Source organism: Schistocerca gregaria, chromosome 8 (assembly GCF_023897955.1).
Source record: "Schistocerca gregaria isolate iqSchGreg1 chromosome 8, iqSchGreg1.2, whole genome shotgun sequence".
NCBI lineage: Eukaryota > Metazoa > Arthropoda > Insecta > Orthoptera > Acrididae > Schistocerca > Schistocerca gregaria.
The window spans coordinates 123429294-123449788 of NC_064927.1; the positions used below are offsets into that span (position 1 = coordinate 123429294).

Consider the following 20495-nt stretch of genomic DNA (forward strand, 5'->3'; position numbering starts at 1 on the left):
GGTAACTGGTGGAGTATCCATTGCTCCTCATACTTTCCAAGTGTTGCAGCTCACAGCTGAGATGCTGCAGCTCACTTGTTCATCTTACTTGTATAATGAGTGTGTTGATCATGCCTCTTTTCTGGCTCTGGTTGTGATTTGATAGTTTGTGGAGGTATCAGTCTGTACGTGTTGGTTTTTGATACACACTGTATTCCAGGTTTTTCACCATTTTTCATGTCCAGCACATCTAGAAAGGTTAGCTGTTGGTTCTTTTCAACCTGTGTGGTAAATGTTATGTTGGCATGGAGACTGTTTGGGTATTTTAGGAAGTCACAAAACTGTTCCTTACCATGGTTCCACCCAACAAAGGTATCATTGACGTATCTTTACCACATCTTAGGTTCACAATCTGCCAAGTCTAGTACTTGTACCACAAAATGTTCCTTGAAGAAGTTGGCCATTGCTGAACAATGTGGACTACGTATGGCGATGCCTTCCAGCTGTTCATAGACATTGTCATTTTACATGAAATAGCTCACTGTGAGACGTGCATGAAGGAGCTTACTGTTATCATGCGGGAAAATGGAACCGATATATTCCAGAGAATCATTGAGTGACACTTTGGTAAACAAAGAAACAACATCAAAGCTGACCAGGAGGTCATTTGGTGGTGCGGATGAAGCATGGAGGCTAAGTGTTTTGCCAGTTTACACATCAGTGAGCCAGGAGCACTAATAATCAGTCGTAATGGAATTCTTCTGGATCTTTGGTAATCCATACAGCCACAGTGTTAGGTCTTCTGTATTGCACACATTCCTCTGTATGTCTGCTGAGAGAGATGATACCTTGAATAACTGATTCATATTCCATGTGATCAGGTGCATCAGATCTCCACTTAGTTTTTGGTATGTCATTAGATCTAATGCGTCCTGGTTCTTCTGCTTATAATCTTCAGTGTTAATTATGAGGGCTATAGTTCCCTTATTGGCAGGCAGTACCAATATTCTCTTGTTGGCAGTAAGATTCTTGACAGGTTGTAACCCTTCTATCTTCAAGTAGCAAGCTTGTGACATTGGTCAATGTAGTATCTTGGCAGTTTACTTGTGTATTTCCTCAGCTGTTCCACAAGGAAGGGCCTGAATGACAACTTTGGTATTAGCAGTGATGTCCCCCTTAGGTACCATTCTCTAGATGACAGCAAAATTCCCTCCTTTTTGGAGGAGGAACTATTCCTCTTTGTTCGACTGTCATTTGGTGTGATCGGCCACTGTGCAAGACATGTTGAGAATTGCCATGTCAGTCTGCTTCTCTCAGCTTGTAAAATTTTTCTTCTGTTGCTCAGTATAGCAGTTGATTTCATTCTGCATGCTTCTGTCAATGACGCTGTCATTCTTGCCCCAGTTGTGTCGATGCATGCTGTTACTTAGTCAATAGGTGTCCAAAAGTTCCAAATCCGTTCTTGTCATGTATGTCCATGGTGCATGAATTCACTTATGAAGGATGAAATGAGCTTTTCTTTGTGAGCGAATTAGTGCAGTGCTGAGACACTTGGCAAGAACTTTTGGAAATTTTCTCTCGACTGTGCCAATGATGTTGTCGTTGGGTCACCTGTGCTGATCGTCCAACAGCAGGGATCTGGCAGTTGCAGTTCTCCTTTCTTGTGCACCAATGCCTGTGGCACAGCTCTGCAGAAGAGAGGAGGAATGAGACTGCACACCCATGCAACCTGCCACTGCAGCATTTTTACGGTGCCAGCGGCGGCCTGGCGAAACAAGAGCACCACCATCACCTGCAGACAGTACCACAGTTGGCAAATATGAACACGTCAGGCTGCTGCCAGCGTGGTATCGTCCACGTACATCTTCTTTGCCGTATGCAAACATTCTTGAGTCAGATTACCTCTGTGCCAGTGTACATTCAGGTGCCAGTGATAGGTCTCTACACTTTTCCAGTTAGTAATAGTATTAATGATTTAATGTTTTCATTATTCGATGTGCAGTTATCAGCCGGCCTAATATTAGTGTGTGAGGTGGTAGTCAATAAGACTGAAGATACAACAATATTGTTGTGGCTTGGGCACTTGTAAAGGCCTGCAGTGCAGGTACAGGTTAAACAGTTGTGATTCTCTTTCCAAATGTCCAAGCAAAATATGAATTAAATGACACTTATTTTTGTGAAAAGTAATCTGAAATACATGTATTTAACATATAGTGCACAGAATGCTGCCGGTTCTCTTTAAGTGTGAGTACCTATAAATTCCAGTCAATAAAGCGAGGTCATCATAAGCTGATTCAGGGATGTCGATGTGCACGACCTATTAAGTGATGGAATCCGATGTCAGAAATTGTGGAAATTCCAAGAGAAAATTCCTAGAGTCAGAACTCGGTTGTGCAAAGAACCGAACTTGTAACGTATAAAAGTCTAACCATTACATGCCTGTTGGACTGGAGGTATTTTTCGACGACATTGAAAAATGAGTTTCATTTTACTGAATGACTTGAAGTTTCATATAGGATAGTTCTCTACTTCACACACGAACTTGGATGATGCACTTTATTTGACAACTGAAACCTAGTATCTTCATTACAGTGTAACGCAGCTTAATCACAAACATAAGTAGGACAGAATTTTTTTCACAATAAAGTTATGACCTTAGAATTCGTATTCACGTTCAGCAGTATTACGCAAATATAGTATGTTCCTACTGGAGAAGAAAACTTCCGTTTCACAGTCATCTTTTTACGCCTGAATTAGGAAATGCACCTGTCAACTCAAACAACACACCGGGCGGTAATTGTGTATATATTGATGACGTCGACTGACAAATATTTCGCTGTGAGATAATAACAAAAGCGAGACATAACAAAGAGATTACGATATCTACCTCAAGATAATGACGCAGTACGTGCCTAATTAATCGCACGCAGACGAATCACATAAGACGTCTTCAGCTTCCTTGTTCAGCTAGGCGCTGTCAAGCTGTACTCGGCTAGCTCGTGAAGATCATAAGCTGCCATCATGGTGAAGCAGTTCACTGGCAAGACGCACCAGACGGAAAATTCCGAGTACCTCGACGCCTTTCTCACTGCCTACGGTTAGTACTCTATCAACAGTAAATAACAGCATCCATTTAAACATGTGATGAATAATTGAAAGAAGCTTGCAGTATGAACTTCTCCCATAGTCTCCTGTGCCGAGAATTTGTTTTTGAACTTATTTGAAAGACTTTCTTTTTAGCCTTGGCAGTTCTGTCCAGCTCTCTTCACCATTTAGGTGCGTTTCCTTTTTAGCGTGGAAAAAAATTCACAATAATCTCAGTTAAGGTTAGCAGTTCTTACAAGCTACTGAAGTACTCGCCGTTAAACTGCTAAGTTATCTACTCGGTCAAGCTCTAGAGTGTAGTTGGACACTTTTGTAGTGATGGTTTTTCAGAGGCATCAACTTATTTATTTCCTGATTTATAGTGGAGCATACAATGGGACAGTTTTCTGCAGGAAGTCAGCTCATATGTATTCAGTTTTTGCTTTTCTGTTTCTCTGACTGTTCATTATCCAACAGTGAGAAACATTCACTCAAGCCAGTATTTGGGTTTCGTTTGTAAGTGAAAGGTTTCGTTGTCTGTGTCAGACTACGTTTTGAGGTTGCCCATTTGGCTGACAAGTCTGACACAATAATATCGTCATCAACTTAGAGCCAGAACTCCATAGGAATCACTCATTTTATAAACACTGATTTACTGTCGTTGTGGTGTTGGTATGAAACTTGGTTTGTTGCAGCTGTTCATGGTAAACTATCCTGTGCAAGTTCCTTCATCTACTGGTGTCTACATCCCCTTGAACCTGGTTGCTGTAGTCAAGCCATGCTGCTCGTTTACAATTTTTACCACCCCATTTTCCCCCAACACCCCCAATCCACTTACACTTCCCACCACTGCCGAAGTAACATTCTTGAATTCACAAATGTGTCCTATTAACCTATTGCAACTTTAGTTTGGTTGGACTGTACAGCTATTTTGTCCCCATCTCTATATATTCACCTTATGTTCTCTATTGTTCTGTAACACCAATTTTAAAATCTTCTGTTCTCCTCTTGTATGTACTGTTAATCGTTCACGTTTCACTTTCATTCAACGCTACACTCCAGACAAGTACTTCCAGAAAACAGCCCCTAACTCTTAAATTCATATTCTGCGTTAGCAATTTTTTAGGAACGCTTTTCCAGTCGGTATTTAGATCCTCTGTTCTTCTGCCATCGTCAATTATTTTGCTGCATAAAAGCAATACTCATCTACCGCTTTTAGTGTCTTATTTGCTAAACAAATTTCGTCAGTAGCACCTGATTTAATTCGACTACATTCCATTAGATTTGTTTTACTCCTGTTGATGTGGATATCAGACTGTGGATTTTGCGACCCATGTCATCAACGTCGTAATTCCGACCGCACATATTGAACCGTGTGTTTTCCGACTCTTGTAGTAATAAGAATATTTTATCTAGGTTCAAGTATTCCTATACACGTAGTACATGAGCATATTTAAATGCTTCTTAAGTTTTTAATTTTTATTTACATTTACCTGTTTTTCTTTGTGCATCATTACGGCTGCAAATGATTAAATTTTTTTTTTTTTACGAGTTTCAATTTGTGGCTGTATTTTTTTTGTAAGGAATACAGAGATTTTAAACTTTTTCTTAAACCCCAAGTCATTATATACTTTTATAAAGCCTTTTAACCTTTTGTCACGATTTATCTATCATTTTTGTTTGAAGAGGCAGGCCAAAGCAGTCTTCTTTAATTTTAAGTATAGTATTTTCTGCTTCAGCTTTATCATAAAGTACACCTATACATTCGTTTTTCCTGTTTTTATTTAATGAAGGGTTTAGTTGTGTATGCCAACATCCAACAGCAATCGTGTTCCTGCGCTGCTGGTTAAAAACATTCCAAATTTAATTTGGTATACTAAGATTTTCGGTCCAGTGATTGAACATTTACATTAAGGGAACAAAAAGAACGACTCACCACGAAGGGTAATCATCCTAAAGGGAAGGGACGACAGAAATTAGTAGATACTACATTCATGTACAGACAAACAAATAATTACAATTTCAGAAAAAAAACTGGATGATTTATTCAACAGAAGGAGCTTCATAAATTGAGCAAGCTAATAACGCGTTGGTCCACCTCTGGTCCATATCCAAGCAGTTATTCAGCTTGGCATTTGTTGATAGACTTGTTGGATAGCCTCCTAAGAGAAAATGCACCGAAAGTTCTGTCAAATTGGCGCGTTAGCCCGTCAAAATCTCGAGCTGGCTGCAGTGTCCTGTCCATAACGCTCCAACCATTCTCCGTTGGGGAGATTTCTGGCGATCTTCCTGGCCAAGGTAGAGTTTGGCAAGCACTAAAACAAGCACTACAAACTCTCGCTGTGTTTGGGTGGGCAATGGTTTGCAGGAATATTAGCCAAGGATGATTCACTATGAAGGGCAACGTAAAGTGACTTTGCATATCGTCGACCTACTGGTGTGCTGTAAGGGTGCCACACTTGACAATAGAAGAGGTTCTGCTATGAAATGAAATGGTGCCCTAGACCATCACACCTGCTTGTTTGGCCGTAAGGAGGGCAATAGTCTGGTTGGTATACCACTGCTCTCGAGGGCGTGTCTACAAATCTTCTCTGGTCATAGGGCTCAGTTTGAAGCGGGGCTCATCACTGAAGACGGAATGGCATAACCTCGGTACGCACAATAAACTGCGTGCCATAAAACATGTTTGGCACTCCTGCATGCCGGCGTCTTGCAGGGACCCTGTGGTTCTCTTCACTCTAGAAGTCACAGTTGTGTGCAGGTGGCCGGCACGCGGGGGATCGGACAGGTATCCGCGACGTAAATGCGATGATGATAGACACCTCGCCCAACGACTCACCGTGCTTTTGCTCACTACCAGGTCTCTGCAGACATTCTGTAAGTGACTGAATATCTGCGATGTCCTGCTTTTCCGCCAAAAGATACCAAATGATAGATCCCTGTTTGGAACGCAATTTTGAAGGCTACATATAGCTCCGCCATCTATCGGAACTTCATAAAACTATAGGGTCTGAAACGGAAGTATTCTACAATGTCCCACAACAAATTCCGAATTTTTTCAACCGAAACTGGCCGAGATAAATATGTGTTGCATTACTTACTGAACGCCCGATGTATATGGTCATTTCACTGTAGGTCGTTCCAGGTGACTATTCTCAGCTCGTTTATTGTTGTTACTGTTTCAACCGTCTACAGAGTCATACAAAAATTACGGGTCTGTTCATAGTTATGCTCAATACGTTGCATATATTCACGTTTATTGTCAACTGTCAATCCCTGCGCCAGTCATCGAGTCTCTTTATTACGCTTCAGTCGTCCCGCGCAGGAACCTTCCTACAGACAACAGCATCGTGAGCGAACATCGTCGCAGAGCTTCGGACATTGTCCACGACATCATTTTTACATGCTTAAAATAGTAACACCTGCGTAACGCTCCCGTGGAATACCCCTGAAGTTACTCTTTTATACACGCTAAAGAGAAAAGAAAGAAAGGAAAAATAAAAAGACGCAGGGATCGAAAGGTAGTATGCAACTTGTTCAGACACCGAACTATTGTTATAAGACTTGGAAGACATGAAACAAATACAGTAAATGAGAAAGGAGTAAGGTAGGGTTGCAACCTATTTAATATTCGATCTTTGTGTGGAGGAAGCAGTGACAGGAACAAAGGAGAAATTTGTAACTTGAATTAAAGTTCAAGGACAACGATTTTCTTTGGTTTTTTTTTGGGTAAAAGGGTAAGTTTGCAGTTGTCATTGTAGTTCAGACAAAGACGACAAAAGACTTGGAAGGACAGTTCAACAGAATGGATAGTGCCATAAAAAAGTTACAAGATGAATATCAACAAAAGTGGTATCTGGGCTTTCCGGTCGAGGCGTTTCCGACCCTTGTTTAGGTGCCACAGGTGCCTCAGAATAACCAATTTTGCACCGTCGTATTTCCGACTAGAGCCTCCCGCACAACTGATTTACACCAGCAGTTCATCAGCAGCGGTAACCTAACCTAACTCAAACCAGTCAGGTAGTGCCTTCGCTGACAGGCTTTGCTTCCGTGCAATTTCGTACGCTATTTGAATTCTGCACGCTGTAGGTAATGGAAATAATTAAATGAAAGGGAAGCCCCAAGGATAGTAGTCGTTATCGAGCGCATAGAAAGTCTAATGAGCGTATGATAATGATGATGTGCGTAAGTTCCGAGCGGAGTAAGTAAAATGTATATGTCGTGTGACTAGGGCCTCCCGTCGGGTAGACCGTTCGCCGGGTGCAAGTCTTTCGATTTGATGCCACATTGGCGACTTGCGCGTCTGTGGGGGTGAAATGATGACGATTAGGACAACGCAATACCCAGTCCCTGAGCGGAGAAAATCTCCGACACAGCCGGGAATCGAACCCGGACCTTTAGGATTGACATTCTGTGGCGCTGACCACTCAGCTACCGGGGACGGAGTGCGGAGAAACTGTGGAGGACATTTAAATATTACAAATGGCGGAATCACTCCTGACCATTAACATTCTTCCCCACCTGACGAAACAGATAATATCAAGATTCGAAAGATAAAGGCCTAGATTTCGTTGCAAATATGCAAAATTATGAGAACTCCGTGACTGGATTGCGCAGAGCAAGAGCAGGAACTGTTGGGACGACCCATAACCCTTGCTTTAGTTTGGAGAGTCAACTGAGCGAACACATTTTGTAATTAACTGAAGGTAACAGTTTTTAAATATTGGCAGTTGGACTATTCCTGAAAAATAATTGTGGTTTTCGCCTCTGAAGAAACAGAGAATATCTTCCAGAATGAGACTTAGACAATGCAGCGGAATGTGCGCTGATATGAAACTTCCTGGCAGATTAAAACTGCGTGCCGGACCGAGACTCGAGTCAGAGTTCGAGTCTCCGTTCGGCACACAGTTTTAATCTGCCAGGCAGTTTCAGAGAATATCTTGTTTGAAAATTGGTACAGTTCTTATAGATGAGACATTTGACAGTTTTCCGAAATAATTCAAACAACACATCGACATCGGAAGCACGGAAGAGGAGAGGACATCATTTTGTACTACTACACCACCAGGGCACTGCTACTACACATCTGCGTGGTCTACCCTAGTACGTCTCCCTTCCAAATAGAAACTGCAATTTAAGCCTCAGCTCATGCTGAGGTGTGAATTGGCGTTTGTATTTGGGAGGGAGACGTGCTAGGGTAGTCGGTGCAGATGTGTCAGTAGCAGAGCCTTGGTGGTGTAGTGTTTAGCGCGTTTGTCTGCTGAGCAGGAGACTTGCGATCGAATTCTGGCCTTGATACAAATTTTAGTTCATTTCATCGGCCACTATTCATTATTATAGATAAAGTTGAGACTTAATATGTCTCTGATATGTATAATTTCACGTGATTAATATATTAATGGCGTTAATAGATTTTTCATGTTTAGTTATCAAGCTGGCAGGTGAAACCGACGGTTAACAGCGAAAATGAGCGCCCACTCTGTGTATAAGATTAAGGTTGATGCAGATAACGAGTCTCAAAGTCGAGGATGCGCTCAGCGGGCAGGTAGTCGGACCTTGCAACAATGTGGGAAACACGCTAGGAAAAAGGATGGGACGAGTTTAGGGAGAATTTTAAATTTCTGTGCATAGTATGGGGCAAGATCCTCATCGTTGCACGGGGGCTGGTTTGGCCTGTAATTTTTACTGCTTGCTGACACGCATACATACATGACACTATTTTTCAACATAGTCACCAGGTCTCTGAGATCAACGGTCGGAGCGTTCCGCCAATCATTCAGTTCCTCGCTGGTAAAAATCCGCATTTTGCTCACGCCATTCTAGAACCGCTTTGTGAAGTCCTCATCATTAGAAAACGCTTTTGTGTGTGTGTGTGAAATGGGACAACTGCTAAGGTCATCAGTCCCTAGCTTACAGATTACTGAACCTAAATCATCCTAAGGACAGACACACACACCCATGGCCGAGGGAGGACTTGAACCTCCGCCGGGATCAGCCGCAAAAACGCTTTTTTCCCTAGTTGTTTTTACACCTTGCCGAAAAGAAGGAAATTGCACGGTGCGAATTCTCGACTTCCCGATCAGAATCACCGACGTATGTGTGACCTTGGTCAAATTGTCGACTGGGTTTTAACGTGGCTGCATCCGACATTGTATTTGAGCACGCATCGACAGAATTTCGCGGTAATGCTGCGTGAAATTTAGACATTTCGCCTACAATTATTTTCCAGCTTAAAGTATGTTTCATGTTGCTGCGCCATTTCGCTCGTTCAGTGTGATCCATCTGTTGTCCATAACGCAGCAGAACTGTGTTTGCACAAAAGGCGGAAAGATCTTAGCGTGGGACAACAAGTGCAACTTACCTACTGATGTCCCTACGTATTAGTCTCAACTGCTGCCATTGATCCAGTGCCCTTGCCAGGTTTCACAGATTCTGATTTCTCACGTAATAAAGAAATAACTTTGTGGGCTGAACATACTTGCAGTTTCCGTGATATGGCGAGCACGCAAACCTATCAGAAATGTGCTTCGTTCTAATTGGCCGAGGACAGAAACCAGCACGGTATTCGAATTTGACATCCGGTGTTGACATATTTGTGGCTGGTTTGTTTACAATATTAAGAGAGTTGCATATATTGGGTGCGTCAGTGTTTTTCGTGTAAGTGACAGGGGATCACACCTACCCGTCATCACCGATTTCGTCACAGAGCGAGGAGGCGCAGTGGTTAGCACACTGGACTCGCAGTCGGGAGGATGACGGTTGAAACCCACGTCCGGCCATCCTAATTTTGGTTGTCTGTGATTTTCCGTAAGTCGCATAAGGTAAACGCGGGGATGGTTCCTTCGACTTGGCATGGCCGACTTCCTTCCCCATCCTTCCCTAAACCGGTGGGACCGATGACCTCTTTGTATGGTCCCCTCTCCCAAATCAACTAACCAACCAATCAGCCAACCGATTTCGTCTAAATTTTTGGTATTTGCAGGGCGTGGCTAAAAATGATAGTGACAAAAACGGGAGCCCCAGGTGGCCAAGTGTTTAGAAAGAAATAGCAGTTTTAGCTCGTGTGGGGCGAGGCATGAGTCATCTGTGATAGCTTACTTTCCGTATAGTGTTTGGCGCAGCGGAAGGAATAGGGAATGGTAATCCAAAGGTATGTAGAAACGATTTCTGATATCTTTTTTTTAATTGTTGAATCAACAGAAATAATGCTCACTATATTGTACTACTAAGTATCTTAATAAAAGGCATCGAAAGCAAAGGCAAAGACATAATACAGGACTGTCGCAATTACCTCATCAAAACCTGAGAAACTTGTAACAGCCTTACACAAAGACTTTCGGCTAGTGTAGTGAAGCCCTATGGGTAGGAAAACTTGACTTGCGGCGAGGACAAATAAATCCACACTTATACGATCAGATTTTTCAAAATGAAGGAGGATTGCCACCGTGCAGTATTAAATTGATCTCCCCCCCCCCCCCCCCCCTCCACCAAATGCATTCCGATAGTGCGGACCTACGACTTCAGTTAATACTTTGAGGTAAGGAATTTCATCAGAAACAACAAACTTCTCCTATCTCATCGAGAGAGAAAAAGAAATCACATTCCGAGAAGACTGCAGCAGAATACGTTCCATTGTACATCACCAGCTATCCTCAGCCAATACATGACAGTCTAGGGGAGGTTTGCTGCCACACTGTGCACTGAGAGAGAACCTTTTATGAATGTAAATCAAGTTCATTATTTACAGAAACTTTAAAACAACCACTTAATTAAAACAACACGGCCTTTATAAAGTGTGCAAGATTCCTAAAAAAATACTGCTTCCCCTATCTTTACGATAAATATCAGCCCGCCAGGCGTAGATCATCAGCTGCAAAACAATAAAAGTATCTAATTTTATATACGAAGTTCTCCTGTACGGCTTGCAATCATTTTCTGGAAATTTATTTGGAAATCCCAAATTTTTCTTTGCCTTTCCTTTTCACACCTTTCATGAAAATGTTAATAAATATAAGACACTGAATTTTGTTTCGGGTTATTTTGTAGTGTGACTAACGTAAAAATTTAAAAAAGTAAAATATCGTTCCCATATACGGATTCGACATCCCGACCTACGCGTTATCATTTCGTATGCCTTCCGCTGCCCCAACCACTCCCTGGAACAGACGTAAACATACAAGGCCTATGCATCGACCGAACCGCTCGGAAAATGATATTTTTTTAACACTTCGCCATCTGGACTTCCCGCTTTTGTCACTCTCTTTTCTGTCCAAGCCCTACATAGACCATAAATGTGGACCAAATTCGGTGCTGATGAGTAGGAGCGGTCATCTTGTGAGTGGATTTCTGGGCACATGTCTACGTCTTATTCAACAACATAAGTACTATATACTTGTAGAAACTGTAATTAATGGTACAGAATGTTTATTTAATTTTCTTGATGCTGATTTTTAGCAAAGGGACGGGGTGACTATGTCAGTACAGTTTTATTTTTGGAAATTTGTGGTAATGTCTTATGGGACCAAACTGCTGAGGTCATTGGTCCCTTAGCTTACACACTACTTAAACTAACTTACGCTAAGGGCGACACACACCAATGCCCGAGGGAGGACTCGAACCTCCGACTGCGTGAGCTGCGTGGACCGCGACAAGGCGCCTTAAACCACGCGGCTACCCCGTATGGCACAGTTTTATTGCTTTCGGTTTGCACAGTAGGTTTAATTTCGTTCTTTTTACCTCAGAATAACACACGGCGAATATATTACTCTCGACTGACGCACTGAAGTTCATTCTGCGTGAGCTGCGTGGACCGCGACAAGGCGCCTTAAACCACGCGGCTACCCCGTATGGCACAGTTTTATTGCTTTCGGTTTGCACAGTAGGTTTAATTTCGTTCTTTTTACCTCAGAATAACACACGGCGAATATATTACTCTCGACTGACGCGCTGAAGTTCATTCTGTGTAACATTACGAGATCATGTCACCACTTGATTTACATTGTTTAAAGTTAGGTCGACTATTCCTTTCGTAGTATAAGCCCAAACGTCCGTTGTTCAACTCCCAGCATATAAGTAGGCTGTTTAGATTTTTATGTTGTTTACGTCACGTAGCGCTCTATATGAAAATCACCGACTGTGCTGTGTGAAATCTGTGGCTTCGTGATGACTGGGTGTTGTGTGCTGTCCTTAGGTTAGTTAGGTTTAAGTAGTTCTAAGTTCTAGGGGACTGATGACCATAGATGTTAAGTCCCATAGTGCTCAGAGCCATTTGAACCATTTGAAGTCTGTGGCTGGTTTGCGTTGTTGGAATATTTGCTATTGTAGTGTTGGGCTGTTGGATGTGAACAGTGCGTAGCGTTGCGCAGTTGGAGGTGAGCCGCCTGTATTGGTAGATGTGGGGGGAGAGATGGCGGAGTTTTGAGAGCGGATGTTCTGGACTAGTGTTCATCAGAAACAGCAAATTTGTAATATTGGATATCATAAACTAATATATATATATATATATATATATATATATATATATATATATATATATATATATATATATATATATATACATTGTTTGTTCTCTATCAAAATCTTTCATTTGCTATCTATGCCGATCATCATTAGTTTGTGCCTTCAGTAGTTAGAATCTTTTATTTAGCTGGCAGTATTAGCGCTCGCTGTATGGCAGTAGTTCGAGTATAGGTTATTGTTAGAGCCATTATTTTTAGGGATTATTTAAAGTCAGACTGCCTTGCTCTAAAAATATTGTGTGTCAGTTTAGTGATGATCTGAATAAGTAACGAGAGAAATATCTGAGTACATTCAGTTTTGCTCAGCTGTTTGAAAATCAAATAACGTAAGGGGTTCACCAGCGCAGTAATTCATAAATTTTCTTTCCAAGGGGACGTTTCAAACATACTCCAAAATATTTGATTTTGACGTTCTGTATTGGTTTGGAGTGCTTTGCATTTTAGGATAAATTATAATCATCGACGTATTTGAATTTTGAAATTTGTGGTAAGTTCCTATGGGACCAAACTGCTGAGGTCATCGGTCCCTAGACTTGCACACCCAAACTGACTTACTGTAAGGACAACACACACAGCCATGCTCGACGTATTTATGTGTGTCTTGATAAAAACAAATGAATATTTACGTTTTATTTGCACAGATATTGGTATATAATAGCTAATTTTAAGTATTTTAACAAATCTTCTCCTGAAATGTTTAAGCACGGGCACTGGTAACTTCGATGTCCGGCTCCTCAAGGCAGCGCCAGCACAGCAGCAACAACAGCAACACAACAACAACAACAATAAATTCAGTAAGAGAGATGGCTGGTGCACAGATGGTCAACACTCAGAGGGATTTCAGTTAAAAAACGTGAAATAGTAAGTACAAGGCAAACGCCAACATACTAGTATCAACTCTTCACTGTTCAGCATAACCTGACAAGGCTACTTCACTTACCCACACCAAGACGATACGATACTGCAGTGCCTGTGTTATTCTGAATACGATGCAAAGTTCCCTTGCACATGCATGCATGTTCAAAGGACCAGACATTGCACCGAATACAGCCGTTATGAAACACATCAAAAGTATTCGCAATTGCGAAGAAGGACAACCATCAACTGTGGAATGGGAAGACGACAGTGAAAATCTGTACCGGACCAGGACTCGAACCCGGATTTCTCCCGTATCGCGAGTGATCACCTTACCATTTGGCTATCCGTGGACGACTCACGGCCTCACCCAAACTTCCACATGTCGTCACCCACGCTTCTACGACCTGTACTCGTACATCCATTATGTATATTCGCGTACAGGTCAAACGTTGAATGTAGTTTAAAGTCGGTTGCCCGGTATCGGTGGGTAAATACGATATTTCAGTGTCTTCGCCATTCTAATTACGATGCGAAGGTCCTTTGGACATGTACGCATATCCAAAGGAATTTTACATCGTAATTTAGCGTAACACAGGCATACAGTGCGCCACTGAGTTGAAGCTAATCCTCGGAAGAAACTGTGGATGAAAAGACTGTGCAAGAATGACGTGAAACGAATATTCACGAACCTGCAACATGAGATATGTGGCCCTGGCGTTACACTGACACTCACCTGTGTATCAGCATTCCCATGCAACTCGGCGTAGGCACAACACAGTTTATAGTCACTCGCAATGGCGAGGGCGCAGAGACCAGAGGAACAAACAGGCCGATCGTGTGGCCGACGGCGGTGAAGTTCAAGAAGTGAACAGCTAACCAGACACAAAGCCAAGTGCACAAGGCAAGCTGTTGTAAACGTGCACAAACAGTCCAGGAAACTCTCTATAAACATAAACACAGGCAACGGAAATAAGTTTACGAATGGCATTCAATAAGGAATGAAACAAATGGCTCTGAGCACTATGGGACTCAACTGCTGAGGTCATCAGTCCTCTAGACTTAGAACTACTTAAACCTAACTAACCTAAGGACATCACACACGCCCATGCCCGAGGCAAGATTCGATCCTGCGACAATAGCGGTCGCTCGGTTTCAGACTGTAGCGCCTAGAACCGCTCGGCCACTCTGGCCGGCAAGGAATGAAACGCACGATATTTTTCTCAACTGTTTGGTTCCAAAACCCTATTTTTCAGCGTAATCTCCGTTTAGTGCGAAGGCGTTACGCCACCTTACTCGGAGGACCTGTATGACCGAACGTTACTACTTTACTGGTCGGAGTCAGAACCAGTGTCTTGCTGCATGAATAACTTCCCCATCATTCACGAACTGCTTCCCGCGGAGCTCTTCCTTCGTTAGGCCAAACAGATGGAGCCCAGGAAGTGCGAAATCCAGGCTGTAGGATGGATAAGAAAGAACAATCCAATGAAGCTTTGTAAGCTCCACTCAGGTGTGCAGGCTTATGTGAGGCCTGGTGTTGTCATGGAAGAAGAGAAGTTCGTTTGCATTTTTGTGCCGACGAACACGCTGAAGTCGTTTTTTCAGTTTCCTGTGGGTAGCAAAGAACGCTACAGAATTGATCGCTGCACCATGAGGGAGGACATCAAACAGAATAATCCTTTCAGAGTCGTAGAAGACTGTCCCTACGACTTTGCCGCTAGATGGTTGGCTTTGAACAGTTTCGTACAGGTGGTCCTTCGTTACTGTTTATGGTCCTCTGTTAGGCGGTGATGAACGCAGCGTGCACACACTTTTGAGTACCACAGCAGGTGGAGGAGTGTCTGATCACTACCAACAGAGACGTCCAGTTGCGGAGCGAGGTGTCTGTCATCCGTCGATCAGAGCGTCCGCATGTTCCAACACTGCAGACTCACAGCTGCTTGTTGCTGTCCAACACACGGGTGATCGGATATGCATGCACAGTTCTGTTGCGATGATGACAGACGTGGTATCGATAGCTAAGATGCCACAGTGGAGATACAGATTCATAGGTTGGCACTACGACACTCACACTTACGACAGCGGCCTCTAGCTGGCGCTGTGCAGCTGTACGAGCGCCGCTCCAGATTCTACCCACTTGATTCCGAGCAAACGACCAAGCAACTTGGCTTTTGCTTCCTAGGAGGCTAGCCATTACAGTTACTTCAGTTACTTAAATGATACACGCCTGGAAATGGAAAAAAGAACACATTGACACAGGCGTGTCAGACCCACCATACTTGCTCCGGACACTGCGACAGGGCTGTACAAGCAATGATCACACGCACGGCACAGCCGACACACCAGGAACCGCGGCGTTGGCCGTCGAATGGCGCTAGCTGCGCAGCATTTGGGCACCGCCGCCGTCAGTGTCAGCCAGTTTGCCGTGGCATACGGAGCTCCATCGCAGTCTTTAACACTGGTAGCATGCCGCGACAGCGTGGACGTGAACCGTATGTGCAGTTGACGGACTTTGAGCGAGGGCGTATAGTGGGCATGCGGGAGGCCTCCAGTGGTGTCGCGACAGGCGTGAACAGAGGGACGAATGGAGACGTGTCGTCTTCAGCGATGAGAGTCGCTTCTGCCTTGGTGCCAATGATGGTCGTATGCGTGTTTGGCGCCGTGCAGGTGAGCGCCACAATCAGGACTGCATAAGACCGAGGCACACGGGGCCACACCCGGCATCATGGTTTGGGGAGCGATCTCCTACACTGGCCGTACACCTCTGGTGATCGTCGAGGGGACACTGAATAGTGCACGGTACATCCAAACCGTCATCGAACCCATCGTTCTACCATTCCTAGACCGGCAAGGGAACTTGCTGTTCCAACAGGACAATGCACGTCCGCATGTATCCCGTGCCACCAAACGTGCTCTAGAAGGTGTAAGTCAACTACCCTGGCCAGCAAGATCTCCGGATCTGTCCCCCATTGAGCATGTTTGGGACTGGATGAAGCGTCGTCTCACGCGGTCTGCACGTCCAGCACGAACGCTGGTCCAACTGAGGCGCCAGGTGGAAATGGCATGGCAAGCCGTTCCACAGGACTACATCCAGCATCTCTACGATCGTCTCCATGGAAGAATAGCAGCCTGCATTGCTGCGAAAGGTGGATATACACTGTACTAGTGCCGACATTGTGCATGCTCTGTTGCCTGTGTCTATGTGCCTGTGGTTCTGTCAGTGTGATCATGTGATGTATCTGACCACAGGAATGTGTCAATAAAAGTTCCCCTTCCTGGGACAATGAATTCACGGTGTTCTTATTTCAATTTCCAGGAGTGTAGTTTGTCCAACTACTAGTAGCTGTTAGCGTTGATACCTGTTTGGTTTCGCACCCACGTGCTCATCTCAGCCTAAGTTCATTATGAAATCATAATTTTGAATATAGTAAACTTGTAAAATCTACAAGCAGTAACAAAGTACTTCACCTTTTCCTGCTCGTATTCGCTTCCTATATTAGGCCTACCTTTCAGTTTACAAGCGGGATACAAAAACAGATGCCACGCCCACGGACTCACCGTGGTTTCGTTCACTATGAGGTCTCTGTAGACATTCTACAAACGCCTATGAATATCTGACAGATTTGGTTTTGCGCCAAAGAAACTCAACGAAAACTCTCTGATTGGAACGCACCTCCGTCACAGGCGCCATTTTGAAGGCTACATATAGTGGCGCCATCAGTCGGGACGTCATGACACTATGGAGACTGAAGCGGGAATGTTTCCCGATGTTCCACGACAAATTCCATACTTTTCCACCGAAATTGGCCTAGAAATTTTTTTTGCATTACTTATTGAACGCATGTCGTATCATAAAAGGCACAAATCGTAGACTTCAGAGAACACTGATAACTGGAAGACAAATGCGGGACTGCGATATCTCCAGGCACTGTCGTGGTGCTGGCGACCCCACTGAGGGCCAAACCCGAGTATCTCTGACCTGTCCTCAATATCGATACTCGGGCTGGATGGAGAATCTGAATCACTGTGTCAGATACTAAATTTCTTCCACTTCTCTAATAGATTGACATAGGGAATCTTCCTTCGGTGATGCATTACCGCATCTAAATATGTTAAAAGTGTAAATTCTCCCTTGCGTGGAGTTGTATATGGAGAATTACAACAGACGAACCGCAAGAGTAAATCCTACCAGCCTGGCTCTCAGACTTGGTCAAGAATATAGCTGCTTATCTCATATCCTGTAGTAGTGTCTCGTTTTCACCACTGGACTTCTTCTCCATAGATCACGGCTTCAAGCATTGCTCTTTTGAAAGTGTATTCAGTATGGCTTTCCGCACTGCTGCTACTATCACTACAATATGACTGAAATACTGTTTCGAAGTTATTACTTTAAGAAAAGGGGTGCCATCTTATTTATTTGTCCAAGTGAAATAAGGAAATACTTAGTTAAGGCGATATAACACAATCAATCCTATGTCAGAGTCGTAACTCATAAATCAATGCAATAAACGCGCGGTATGATCATACGATCTCGAGCAACGCAAATATTAAAAATAGCTTCACTGTAGTTATGTCTAAATCTTTTAAGAAAAGAAACGTTTCTCGAGGCAAAATTATCATTTGTATTGCTTTGACTGAGGTACAATGAAATAACTAGTCTACCGGTTATGGGTGATACGTGTTCGCATCAGTGACACTGACTGACTCATTTACACAATGGATGATTGATGAGTGATATTAGACTGGTACTAGTCTATGTCTGTTTCACACAGAGCGCGCTTTCGTTGTACTTCGGTCAACTTCGCCAATATTCGCTATAGTAATCTAACTCATTTGTTAGCTTTTGCCGGTTAATTTTTTAGTGAGTAAAATTGTTATTATAATATATCAGTATGGGTAAATACTTATTGGTTTTCTACGAGTAGTAAGTCAAATATTAAATGTTATTGGAAGCTACGCTTCTTGGTGCCAAATTTGATACGAGAGTTCCTCCGAATTGCCGAAGCTGAAGGAGAAAGTAACCTACTGCCAGAGTTTTACCACACTCTGGGTCTTGGTGCCTTCAGTGTACGTCATTTATGCAGTAGATAACCCCGTCTCTCTACTGGCTCGCTCAGCTAGAGTAGCGAATAAAATAGTATACATATGACAAATGATGAGCCACTATGCGTCATAAACGCCAGAACTGTCTTTTCACCACATCAAGGCCTTCACCGTTTGCAGCTTAATTATTCCACAGTATCTAGGCGAATATTGTGAGTTATATCGTTCCCAAACAAAACCTTACAGTTGCAGGGCGAGTGATATATAGTTATTTAGGTTCCGTATTAAAATTATTCGTATGGTTGTTTTGTGCCTTTCAAAAGAACAGGGCGGTTTGGTGTATAACATGGTTTCTTTTCCAGCTAAATATTGTGTATTAAAACTCTATAATCTGATTTGTAATAACTTTATCCTGTAATTAATACACAACCTTGTCAATTTGTTGAAATATTTGGTTCAACGTCACCTTTGTACTCGCCCAAAAAGATGCAAAACTTATTGTTCTGTGTGTGAATGCATTGTTTCCAGATATTAAAGTCCGATTTCTTGTTCCAGACCCAAACTATCGGTGACGTCGCATAGAAGACGAATTGCAAGAATATCCAAGGATCATTGGATGGATGTGTGTTTGCTCTATTTGCTTGCCCAATATCATACAGACACCATTGTTTGTACTAGGAGCTTAATATATCATATGATGAACTACTTTCAGATTTTGTACCACAGTCAATGTTTCAGGAGTGTAATAAAATCTTCAAAGTTTTTACAGTAAAATACATGCCCATGTAACACAAAGGATCACAGTTGTTACATCAGGTCGGTGAACGATGATTACAGTGAGCGGTCTTGCATTGCTGTCTTGTGCAAGATAACAATGTATGTGTTTGTAACGGATTTGTAGCGTTTTGCTTCATAGAGCGTTAGTTAGTTTCGTGTTGCATGCATCATTTGCACGATAAATAGTAACAATGTGGAATAAGTAACTTTACATTCAAATAACAAAATAATTTGTAAATGTGGCCACATGCTGAACTTTTTTTTAAATATATAGATGTGCGTTAATAAGTCGCACCCACCTTAACACATCACAGTCTTCTGTGAAGTAATAAAAGAAGGTGTCAATCATAAACGTTTTCAGTTTGTCTTCAAATCTTACTTTGCTATCAGACATTTTATAGCACTGAGTAAGTCATCAAAAAGATTTGGTTTAGCATTGTGCGCCCCTTAATGTGGAATAATAAATGTCATTTTATCTTCTCGCATTGTCATTGTGCACATCATTATATGTTTTGGACTGCAGTGGATTGTTTACAACAAACTTCATGAATGAATAAATATGCTATTAAAGAGCAGTCAAAATGACAAACTGCTCAAAGAAACGCCTACAGGATGATCGTGAATGAGCAGTATATATTACTCTTACGGCACGTTTGCGAGAAATGGAGACTTTGTTTCTTAAAGACGTTACCCCAGAACATTATTTCATATGAGATTATTGAATGAAAATATGTGAAATAAGACAGCTTGCTAATTTGTCTCTCTCGAAGATTTTCAATGATTCTAAGTACAACCGTAGCTGCACTAGGAGTTCTAAAATGTATTTTCTTTCAGTTTAAATTCTCATAACAATGAAGAATTTTGAAGTTTACCTCATCATGTGTCACACTTATTATTGGTGGGAACCTCTAAATTTACTGATCTGAATATGTTGTGTATTTTTTGAAATTGAGAGTTAGACCGTTCGTAGAAAACCAGCCCACGACGCTTTTAGGAACTTTGTTTACCATTTATCCTGTTGTTGTATGTGTGCTTGGACTGATTCAGTAATAGCGTCACCTGCAACAGGAACTTACTCTTTTCGTTGTGTATTAGACAGAAGATCGTTTACATATATAAGAAACAATGGCGGTGAGGAATCCTATACATGAATTCTTCCTAGTCACTTTGTTTAAGTGAGGGGAGTCTGTACCATGTGCCTTGACCATAAGAAAATTAACTGCGACTTCTGATCACAAT

The 20495-nt window shown here is 42.5% G+C and overlaps 1 long non-coding RNA gene across 1 annotated transcript; it reads left to right on the top strand.

Annotated features, from left to right (window-relative positions):
- Nucleotides 1-2922: 2922 nt before the first annotated feature.
- On the top strand, nt 2923-19184 carry LOC126284796 (uncharacterized). The gene is made up of 3 exons (XR_007551557.1): nt 2923-3076; nt 13284-13442; nt 19035-19184. It is a non-coding gene; the product is annotated as an uncharacterized LOC126284796 (long non-coding RNA).
- Nucleotides 19185-20495: the final 1311 nt, after the last annotated feature.